A 12,203-nucleotide genomic window follows, 5' to 3' on the forward strand; every position below is an offset into this window, starting at 1 on the left:
TAAGCATTCCCAAAACCAAGATTCCCAAATTCCCAAATCAAGACGGAACAGCATCCGGCCTCCAAGATGCTGGACAGGCCCGAAGCTGCACACCACAAGCACACGAACACCGAGTCTAGATGGCAGCACAGCCACTAGGCTGGCATTCGGTTCAGGACAAGATGCCTACACCTAGGAGTGCACATGTAAATAGCTACCGGCACACGAGATGTCTGCCTTCCCATTACAGATGGATGGAGCTCTGATCAACTCAGCAGAGCCTACAAATCAATTTAGGCTCACCCTAGAATAAATGGCTACTGACTAATGAGCTGAATCGTATCCTAAACACTAATGATTGGACTGACTAGATCTCCTTTGAACAGAAGAGGTGTTTAGATACTTAGTATCTAAATTGATATCTACATGAAAGTCAAAGTTTAAACACCAAATCTTGAACCAGTCTTGCTTTCAAGACTATCTGGGCATCTTCTACGGACTACAGTGCTTCAGGTGCTTACGCTGAGTGGGAGACCTCTTCGCTGTCGTCTTCAACATCCCCAAGAAGGCATTCAAGCCCTCATCATCTGCTTCCTAGCAGGCAAGGATCAGGTGAGTCAAGTCTCACTCCTCCTGTCAAGGCACGTCACTACATCACCAAGGACAGAGGCTTAGTGGAGTCAGAGAGGAACCAGGACAGTCACCATGGGGAACAGAAAAACCTGGATTTCAGTCTCTGTTCCCATCCTCACTTCTGTGAGCACTCTAAGTAGGCTACGGCTTTAGGCTTCTGCAAAAGCTTGGGTGCCTAACTTCTGTTCACCAGCATCACTCTACTACAGTCAATTAGTCATTAAAGTGGTTACCAGATCTCTGTGAAAGATCTTATTTGTCAGGTCCTGGAAATCAGAAGATGTATGGGAAAACTCAGTTATGAAACAACAGAAGAAGAAAAAACTACAGGGGAACACAGCCTGTTGATGTATAATTGATAGAGTGAAAATGAGGAAAGGAATCATTTTTTTGACACAAAGAGGCATGTAAATGAGAGCGCTTTAAAGCGCTGAGACAGCTTTAAAGACATGTGCACACTGCACAGTTCAGGTTATAAAAGGACATGTTTGAGGAAATACTGTTTGGAGCTTTTCCTAAGACCACAGTTGGGCATTTCTGGGGAGGAATAAAATAAAACTGATATTACTGAAGCCCAGTCACATGGCTTAAAAGTTAGGAGGCAAAAAACTGTCCCACCTTAGGGGGGCAGAGGGAGGCAGCCATCAAAATTTGGAGTTAGGCTCCATTCAGACATGGGCAGGGGGAGGCTTTAATGGACTAAACAGGGTAAGATTGGGGGATCTCTAGGGAGCATCCTGAAACAGAGCAAAAAGGCAAACAGATCCTTAGACATCCAAGCACGATACACAGGAAGAAAAGCTTATTATGCAGATTTGAACTAAATGGGATTGCTGAAGTAAGACTGCTGCAATTTCCAATGTATATCCTAACTCAAGGTATCCAACCCATTTCAGGATAACTCTGGACAAAATCACCTTTTAGATAATTGCCATCCATAGATCAGTGGTGGCCAAAATGCAGGTGATGGTCAATGAATTGCATTTAGGTGCCAACAGAATGCGGAATGTTTCTCAAAACTAGAGGTAACAAGGACAAAAGCATTTTGTAAACAACTTAACCCAAGTAACTCCAAATAACTTTACCAGAGGCTTCAGAAATGCAGTCCTTCAAACATAAGGTAAATATGACAATAATCACAGCAAGTTTGAGAGAGTAGCTATATTGCCCTTAATTGAGCACTGAGTTTCTTATTCCATCTTCTATTCAGCACTTGCAGGGATGCAAGACTGAAGAGACACTAAAACATTTGGTTTTATTTATCTTTGTCTCAGCAAACCCACTGTGAATGTAAAGTCAATGCAAAAAAAACCAACCTCACCTTTTTCAGGAGCAATGAAGAGTGATAAAAATAGATGTAGAGTGATAAAAATAACTGTGTTTCTACTAAGGTATGCATATGTTCTTGGGAGGTTGGGGGGAGGATTTGGAAAAACTATAGGAGTATCAAAGACGACAACCATGCTGTCTCAATTTACTGATGGGCTGAGACATGCTAACAATTTATACCAAACCATTCTCTAGACATACTGAAAGCTGGAGGCAGCTTCCTGATTTCGGTTCTAGAGGATTCCACTTCCAAGAACTTGTTAATATATACAGTTGCTGTGTACAGCTCTAAATAGACAGGAGAGTGGATACGGAAAGCCTAAAAGGAGCGGTTCTCTCAGCTACTGAAAGGTGAGAACGCAGGAAAAAGCCAAACAAATAAATGCTACTCAGCTGGCAACAACAATAGTCATGCCCGACTATGCAAGATGCTTACAATGCTGCCTCTTAATACCCCAAAGTCAAAATATCACTGAGGTCATGAGGGCTAATCATGAATGCAGTAGGTTAAAAATAGAGAGGCCATGCACGGCAAAGAAATAGTGAGAACAGAAAAGAAGCGACTGTAAGGTTTACCTCTATTATCAAGCTGATCTAAGAGGCGACATTAAACTCATTTCACACGTGACGGCAGAGGGAAGAACGCAAAGCAAACGGCAAGCCAGCCAGGTACCACCAATATCTGGTCTGACACGGACAGACATTGTGGCCTGGCTGTAGAAGACAACATACCACACAAGCACTCAGCATTAACCAGTAGCTGAATGTTAATGCATACCACTTAGGGGATTACTTTCGAAACCACTAAAGAGCAAAGGCAGCTATTTACTCCAATTATTTCCATCAATTTGAGCTAGGATGCTTGATTATGCTCTGCAGTATAGGAGGAGCACTTGCATGCTCCATGCTGATGGCTGCGTTGGCAAGACAACAGCCTCCAGCAGAGGCATGATAATAAGGGGCAGAAGTAGTGAAAAACTACTTAAGTCCTTTGCAAAATTGTAAGTCTTCATTAACGTGCTTTGGAAAAATAAGAACCTTTAGCTATAGGCCAAACCGAGCTCTATGGAGTGCCATGGAAGTTCTCACACCTATACATCAGCATCACAGCCGGTTAGTCCATGAGTCAAGTCATAAGTAACAGCCTGAGCCAACTTAACAGCTCATGACAGACCAGAAAGGAGGCAGCCCTGCTCCCAGCTGCCCAAAACACCCCCTTCCACCCACACCAGCCCTGGGGCTTGCTGGAACCCGCCATGAGCCAATTCAGCTCACTACCCTGGCAGAAATGAAGATACCTGTTTGGATGTGGATAATTTTCTGCTACAATTAGTATAGCTAAGTTGCTCACAGAAGGCTCCAACCCTAACCCAATTTATACAGGAAAGAACAGAAACAGACTTACAAATACTTCTAAGTACTTGGCATCAGGTCCCATGGCCCTGGCCATACACCACCTCCCCATGGAAAACGAAGTCTATCCGGACCCTCAGACACTGGCGTTAAGTATTCCCCCAAATGCAGCCAGCTGAATAGCAATGAAAAAACACATATATATGCATATATATATGAACACACACACACACAAACACACACACACATATATAGGCACATTCCTGGAATTCACCAAGCCACGTGGAAAGCCCAAGAGCGCAGCTCAATAATTAAAGGCATTCTGAGGATTTCTCATCCTGCTCACCTCCCACCCCAAAACCTCAACTTCTTCACAACCAAATGTTTAAACAGCAGGCAAGGAGCAAAGTGGAAGGGGAGGCTGATGCAATTCCAAAGAAAACAGTCTTGTATGGGTACAGGAACACTGGTGCCAGGACAGTGAATATATAGAGCTGGAAATGGGACTCATATCTAAAAGACTGAAGTTCGTAACACACAAGAGAATGAGATAGATCTGAGTGACAGGCAAATAAATAACATGGAGATTTTCATTTACCTTCTGTTACCTGTCAGTGGCCTGGACTGAGCAGCAGGCCAGGAAATGTTGGACACCCACCACAAGGATGACTATCTCAAAGGAAGAGTCACAGCAGGAATGCTGTGGTAATGGCTATAGTGGAATAAGAGTCAGTTCTTCCATTGGACCTACTTATATCAAAGCGGTCATGCAAGTTTTTAAATATTATGTCACTCAAGCCAAAGCAAATCTCCCTTGCCAGCAAAAGAAGGCCTTTTGCAGAGTTAAAACAACTACAGCCTTAAAAGCAGCACTGTCAGCATCCCTACTGATATTAGTTGGAAAGATCTAGTATATTATAAACAAATTTACTGTTATTTTAAGTAAATATATAAATAAGCTTTTTGGAATTAAAAAGGGAAAACAACACAAACTGAACTGTGGAGTGCAATATTCAGAAGTTACAGCTACTTCTGAACCCACGGGACAGCCACAGGCCACCTGCAAGCTGCCTGCACCAACCCCTGAAGTCATTCATTTCTTAGCCTGTGTCAGTGCCCAGTTTCAGGTGTTGCTGCCTCAAAAGCCATCTGAGGTCTGGAAGCACCGTAAGAGATCAGTATGGTACCACGTCTGAACTAATAATCCCAGCCGGACTCAAGACATTTTGTACACAACCAGCTCAAGTATCTTTTCACCTGGACAAGTCAAAAGCCATGCCTTTGGAGAGAGAGAATTTAATGAAAGACAGAATACCAAGAACGTCCAAGAGAGGTGGGCAGAGGCCAGGAGGCTGCGAGCAGCTGTCATAACAGCACTTTCAAGAATTCATTAAAGTTTACCACCACAAACTCGGCATTAACGTACATGGTATGAAGAAAGCACAGAACAATTGTCATTAACAAAAGGATACAAAACCCTTTAAAAAGCGGCCACAAGTTGGACGCTTAGAGAGGTAACTTCTTTAGTTATCTAGATGTTGTGTCGTCAAGAGTCCCTCTAGAAAGAGGGAGCACATGATCCTCCATATCCTCAAGGCAGCACTCTCTCTCTTCACTGAAAATAAAGGGAGTCTTCATAACTACCTTTGAACAGCTAAACTTAAGTCTTATCTTTTAACACTAGGCTACAAGTCAGCGCGATTTTGACATACTCCACTCTGCTGCTCAAGCACAACCATAAACCTCAAGATAGGAGCATCATCTTTAGGAGGGGGGGGTTCTTCCTGCAGCTTGAATATACAGGCATACTGACTCTAAAATATGACACAGCTGCTGCTCTGCAAAAAAACAAACAAACAAAAAACCCACAGACAATGCTATCCAAAAATATAAGCAGTCGTCTAATGCATCTCACATCCTGCTGAATTACTGTGACCTGGGTTTTTTACTCTACAAATTGCTCACTGCAGTATTTTATATAGTTTCAACTTCAGAGGCTTTTCCCATATACAAGGAGCTATGGAGGTCTCTACAAAAGAGCAGCGTTTTCAAAATTCACACTGCTCTCAGGGCCTTGATAAAAGGCCATGTCTACTGATAAAAACGTGAGCACATACAATGTAACCCAGCCTTTCCTTCCAGTGCTATAGCCTTGGACTTCGCCGAAATTCTTCCTTTTCACTCTTCTCACAGAGAGAAGCTTGGGAAAAAAAAGCAGAACAGGCTTGGGTTTGGGTATTTTGTTGTCGTTTTTAAACTGAGTAAATTGAGGAAACCACTTCCTGTTAGACTCTTGGTCACACTTACCGTGGACAGCCTGGGCTGTCTGCACAATAAGTTAGTTTTGTCAGGGTCACAGCCTCATCAAAAACATAGGAAATCACATCAAACTAACTACTGAAGTCCAGCCAATGGTTCCAAGTTTTCTGCTTTTGGACGGCTTCGTATTGGATGAAGACAAGGAACTGGAGCTCTGCAGTTACACGGTTTCCTGCTGTTCTAGATGACTCAGTGCAGGCCTACAAATCCTCAGATCATCTAAACATACAAGTATTGACAGCTTACGGCAGCCACTCAAAACCTTTTGCGAGCCACGACATCTCATAATAAACCAACCTACATATTTTCCCTCCAAAGAAAACCCATATACATCGGAAGCACAGCGATGACTGGTTTGCTAGCATATGGGCTGAGGCTCCAAATGCAAGCTTATGAAGCTGACTTTTGATTTGGTACTTAATAGGCAGCAAAAATAAAGCTAAATGGGCATAATATGATCACAGTGTGCCATGCCAGGGATTTAATGCGCTGCTGCATTCTGAACAAGACAAGGGTGACAGAAGTCCTGCTGAAAACCCCAGAGAGCAGGATCAAGTCATGCCACTGAAAGGGGAAAACAACTGTTGTGACATTGTCAAGAGAAATAAAAGGGCAACTTGAACAAGCTGTGCAACTATACTTTTTAGTGCCACATCTAAACCTTAGAAAGGCAGATATTACAAGGAAGAATAATGTAAAACCAAACCAAGATTCTTACCCAAAAGCCACAGAGTTGGATTCAACCAACAAGTGTCAATGTGTCTGCAGCAGCAGATCTGGTCACCCCAGGCTCTCTTTACAATCAACCAATAGTTATCTGCACAGTAACAGCTTAGAGGACAATCCTTCTCATCAAGGAACATCTGAATCAGCCTATGTTTGGTCAAGGGAACTACGCCGCAGGCGGTAGTAACAACTCTTCGTTCACTACAAAGTGAGACCAGAGCTACCAGCTCAGCCTTGCTACTATGAGAGACATAAATCCCAAACCTACAGTTGGGCACCTCAAAACAGCAAAGCTGTTAAAAGAACATACCAACTGTGATGCATGATATAGATTAGAATGGCCACAAACTTCTTGTTCAGCATGACTGACACAATAGCGCATGACATTGCTAACAGTATTCAAACAGTCCACCAGGAAAAGTAAAGCACAGTCTATGGGGCAAAAAGCATATATAGCAAAAACAAAGTACTCTGGGTTTCTGGTTCTTTGATAAAGAGGTAAAACTGAAGAGAATATTTTAGATCACATTGCAATGTCTTGCACTCCATCGATTAACTCCTGTCTTTGGAAAGAGGACTTGAAACTACCAGAAAGTATCATTAGTATGTCTGAAGCTATCTCAAATGAATCAAAAGGCCACTCAAAATTTCAGATATGAAAAAACTGCAGAGTGGACACCCACAAGAATTGGGAAATCCAATCATTCCCTTCTGTAGCAGCACATCCCAGAATCACAGAATAGTTGCAGTTGGAAGGGATCTCTGGAGATCTAGTCCACTCCCCTGCTCAAAGCAAGGTTAGCTAGAGCAGGTTGCTCAGGACTGCATCAAGTCAGGTATTGAATATCTCCAAGCATGGAGATTCCACAATCTCTCTGGACAACCTGCTCCAGTGTTTGACCACCCTCACAGTAAAAAAAAAAAAAAAAAAAAAAAAAAAAAAAAAAAAAAAAAGGAATTTTCTGTGTTTCAGTTTGTGCTTTCCCTTGACCTGCTGGCAACGCTCTTCCTCACACAGCCCAGGATGCCAGTGGCCTTCGTTGCCACAAGGGCACATTGCTGGCTCATGGCCAACATGTCGTGCAACAGAACCCCCAAGACCTTCTCTGCAAAGTTGCTTTTCAGCAAGTCAGCCCCCGGTCTGTCCTTGTGCATGGGGTTATTCCTTCCCAGCAGCAGGACTTTACATTTCCCTTTGTTGAACTTCCCGAGATTCCTGTCAGCCCATTTATATCCATTTATCAAGTCTGCACTTCTTCATTTTGTCTATATGGATGTTATGACAGAGTTACGGATCTACTACTGCTGCATGTCATCTTACAGTTGTGAAAGTTTCCCTGAAAGAGGAGTTCTGCATCAATGGTAGATGCACCCCTGAGTCAGGAAAACTAGCTGAAGGGCAGGTTATTCCAGAAGCATGTCAATAGTCCCATTCAGAGAGCTAACTCTAAGCCATAAGCATTACAGTTTTCGTATCAGTCTTTACAATAAAGCTATGGATTGGTGTTTCCCTCAAAAAAAACAAAACAAAAACAAAAAACCACACACTCCTAGGACAATTCTCAGCTTTGCCATGTTCAGCCACATTTTCTTCTGACAGATCTTCTACAGAGACAGATTCCTGTCAACCCCAAGTGTGAGACAGCAATCACAAGTTGTCCCCTCTACAGTACATCTAACCCCTCGTTGCCTAAAACCACACAGAGAACAAATGAGGTTATACACAATATTTTTGTTACTGATCTTTGTCTCTGAAGTCCACAGCCATTTTGATGTACAACAGCCTAATTCATGAATAGGATACCCCTTTCAGGTTTGAACACTGAATTTTAAGTAAATCACATGCAGAACTGCCAGATGTTCAGCAAAGACCACAGCAAAACAGATTATGGCTTAAGCGCAATCACACAGCATCTCACAAACACTCAGGAAGACAGAGATGATGTTCATATATAATCACCTTCCAGTTTTCCCAACCTGACAAACAAAAGGTTTCATAGTTTGGGTATTCAGCATAACTTGAAACAGAAACATTAACATTAACCTGCCCATTCATTCCACTGGGGCAGAAAATAACTTCCTTGCTCAAAGCTGGGGCATAAAAGCTCAGAGCTGTTCAGCTGTCCATACCAAAACAGGGAGAGTGTGAACCAGAAGATGAGTGGTAGGAGAGGAAACACCAGAAGGTGTTACCTTCCTGGTAAAAAGCAGGAGCAGCAGCTAGAACCAGAAACCATAGTCCTAGCAAATAACTGGAGCAAGAGGAAAGGAGGTGCCTGGGACAGCAAGGAGAAGTTTTGCCAATGGCAGTGGGTTGGAAACATCCCTAGGCACTCAGAACTTTTAGGAACATGGTCATGAGGTGCAGTACCTATTTATCACGGACAATACATCATATAAATTGCCCCACAAAATGACCCAAACCCAGCTTAAAGAGTAAAGTACCCCTCTATGAAGGGTAGATGGAGAACTCTCATGAACTGTCCACAGGTAGCTGTAACATAAGTTACAGTTCAGGGTTTTCTTTGAAGTCAGGTGAAGTCCAGTGACATCAACAACTATTCAGCTCAGCATCACTTCACCAAATGCATTTCTGATTACCAAGGTCCATGCAGTAGCTGTGAGAGATGTGGGTGCAACACAGCAAAAGCACCATAAAGACAACTGGAGACACTGCAATCCTGGGACAACGGACCACAGGCTTGCTCCAGCCACTTCACAGATATTCCACTGCCAAAAAATTTATTATTTATTATTTACGCTCCATTAAGCGTAATCCGATACGCTCTCTAACAGATGCAACATGTGATCCCTAGACATGAATGCAGCAGCATTTTTGTGCTGGTATAAATTCACGGTGTCAGATGAATGCTCAGCTGTGAACACAGTGCATGACTAAGGCACTAGTGCTAGGAACCCAGACCCAGATTCACTGCGTCATCAAGCCACGGCTTAAGCTATGCTATTGCAATTTTTCGTGGAGCCACATCAAGATCAGATTAGTAAAGAGGTCAGAGTTAAAATCCTCATTTTGCTCCCACTGGAGGGGTTTGGCTTTGGGGGTTTGTTTGTTTTGGATTTGCTGTTTTTCTTCAAACTCAAACCATGTAACAGTCATGTCCTACCAAACAATCCCCAAAACAGCTACATCACACAATAAGGGGACAAGAATATGAAAAAAGCTAAAATTACTATAGTGTTCATAGGTTTCCGGAACAAGAGATTCACTTTTCTATAGCTTTTTTCCCCAAACACTACGTCAGAGACAAATGATGCACTTTCTGAGATAGTGCTGAGGTGGCAAATATACCTCCTAATGCAGGGATTCACAGGAAGAAAGATTCAAGGAGCTAAAATGCTTTTGCTTCAGTACAACTCTGAAAACAAACCGAACCAGGTGAAGACAGAAGGAATGTAAGCACTCTGACTGTAAAAATTCATTCCAATTAATTGCTTTTTTTCTTCCAAATCTATCATTTCCCAGCACAACAATGGTTTTGGAGCTACCCTTCCCATTGCATATACTCTTTTATTATTGTGCCTAGATATTTTCAAAAAGGTAAAAATAGGACTTCCTTGGTTTTAAAGCTAACTTTTTGCATTTACTACTTAATCACTACATGTAAAGCACATGTTGCAAGTGCTCTGGAAGAGAAGCATGCTATTATCTTTGAGCAGACTCAGACTAGATTTCTGTAAGTCAGAAATATTCAAAAGTTACAGAAACTGCAAGCTGATGAGATGATTAATTGCAACTTTGTTTTTTTCTTTGCAGGCACAGGGTAAAACCAGACTAGCTCCTTCACAAACTAGAAACAAAAATGAACTTACTTTGTGTGTGCTGTTGTTTAGGATCAACACTAGAGAGGATGCAGTTAACCCACACATGATAGAGCCTGGGAAGTCCTCCAAACAAGGACTTCCAACATCCTAAGAGCTACTTTCATAGGCACTTTCCCCTGCGTTGTCCCAGGCTCTGTGAGCAGAGGAAGCCAGGAGCTGCTGCCATACACAGCAGCCAGTTACTGAGAGTCTGCTCGGTCTACAGAAACAGTCTGGGTCGAGACACTTACCTCGTGACACACCTGTAGGCCTCCATGTGAGCAGCTATGATGGGCAGTAATTCCATATATACAGGGGTCTTCTATTCCCAAGAGCCTGGGGAGAGCCAGCCCAAAGGCACTTACCAGCCATCAGCCGGAAGCTGGCTGGGTCTAAGTGACTCAGGGCAGGCAGCCTTACCACCACCTGCAAGCGTCCGGGGCCTTCCAAGAAGGCAGGGGCTACCATCCACAAGTCCTCCCTCCTTGGGCACATACAGCACATCCAATACTGAGAAGCATGAAAGCTTTGCTCTCACTTCCCCAAGATGGAGAAGGAGTAACTGACCAGCAGGAGAAAAGAGTAGTGCTAAGAAGTGGACAACTGAGGTAGTATTAAAAAGAACAGAAGCAGTATTAAGAAGTGGGCACTTTGCCCACTGCTGTCCTGCAGTTTGGAGTTTGCTCCAAGAATAAATCAAGCCAGAGAAAAGTCTTCCAATGCATGCTGGAGTACATTTTTCAGTAGCTCAAATACTAGAATTGGGTGTTATTAAACCCCTCATTATGTCAATTTTCCACCCTACAATTGGTAAATGCCATAGACAGCAACCGCTTTCAGCATGGATTGCCTCTGTTATACTGTTTCTCTGAACTGCCATTCAGCTTTAACTTTCAATCCATATCCCACAGGATAGAGAGAACATGCACAGAAGAAAGCTGAAGTTGCAAAAAAAGTCCTCTCCCAAGCAGAGAGAAGGATATCGAAAGCTGGAAGACTCAGCTAATACAGCTATGCGGATAGCCCACAGCATAAGCACTCTTCCTTTGCTCTGACCTTAACAAAGCATCCTTGGCTATTTTGAGGTGGTTGACTTCGGAAGGAAAGGACCAGCACAAGAATGGACTTCGGAGTTGTACTGAAGCTCTCTGGAGAGCCAGCTGGGAAAAGCAGAAATAAGCGGAGCCAGTAAATTGCAGTGAATTACCATGCAGACGCTAGGCGGGAATAAAATAGGGCTTTTGATGAATGTCAGACTGGTGTCAGCAGTTCGAGAGAACCACATACGGCACAGGCTTTAGCGCGCCTGTTGCCTCCAGGCATGGCCAGTCTCGCCAGGGGTTTTCAGAACACATTTTTAGAAGCAAAGTATCAGGAGTTGCCACAACACAGTGACTAAACCCATCAAGTGGACTAGAAGATGCCTTAATTTCTCACTAGGAAAATGGATTGCAGGGGAAAAAAAAAAAGTGATGCTTAAAGATAAGTAGGAAATAACTATCAGCAAGTCTTCCTCAAACAACAGCACCAGGAACAGCAGGTTTCTGTAGGTGGTCTTGACATCTGGAAGCAGATGCTGAGTTGCACCTATTCACATTTTAAGGCGTATGGCAGTTTCCTGCTGGTACTAACAGCATTAATACTGCACAGGCTTGCCTATCGCTTTAGGCAGACATTGATTTGGGTCTGTGCTGATGCTATATATGGCTGTAGCTTTCACAGCACAGGTTTAGAAAGGGCCTGAATAGAGACAGGAAAGATCTGAATGTTCCAGGCATAAATCAAGGGAAGTATATATCCTTAGTGCATCCTGTGCCAGGGCCTTGACAGTACTTCGTTTTCCAACTACAAGCTCCTATTAACAGAACTTCGCCATTTAGCTTTATCTACGTTAAAGATCAGCCAAAAAAAAAAGAAAGAAAAATTAAACTTATTTTTAATTGAAAAACATTGTTTTTACACATAACTCTTATTACCAAGAGCTGAACATGCTGGCAACACTTCTACCAAGAAGGTGACTTTGTACAGCTCATTGTACATGG

At 42.9% G+C, this 12,203-nt stretch overlaps 1 protein-coding gene across 3 annotated transcripts in view; it reads right to left on the bottom strand.

The window, feature by feature from the left end:
* ENOX2 (ecto-NOX disulfide-thiol exchanger 2) overlaps window positions 1-12,203 on the bottom strand; it is a 67,570-nt gene that overhangs the window by 50,745 nt on the left and 4,622 nt on the right. The window lies entirely within an intron of this gene.

This window comes from Dromaius novaehollandiae, chromosome 11, assembly GCF_036370855.1.
Source record: "Dromaius novaehollandiae isolate bDroNov1 chromosome 11, bDroNov1.hap1, whole genome shotgun sequence".
Classification (NCBI taxonomy): Eukaryota; Metazoa; Chordata; class Aves; order Casuariiformes; family Dromaiidae; genus Dromaius; species Dromaius novaehollandiae.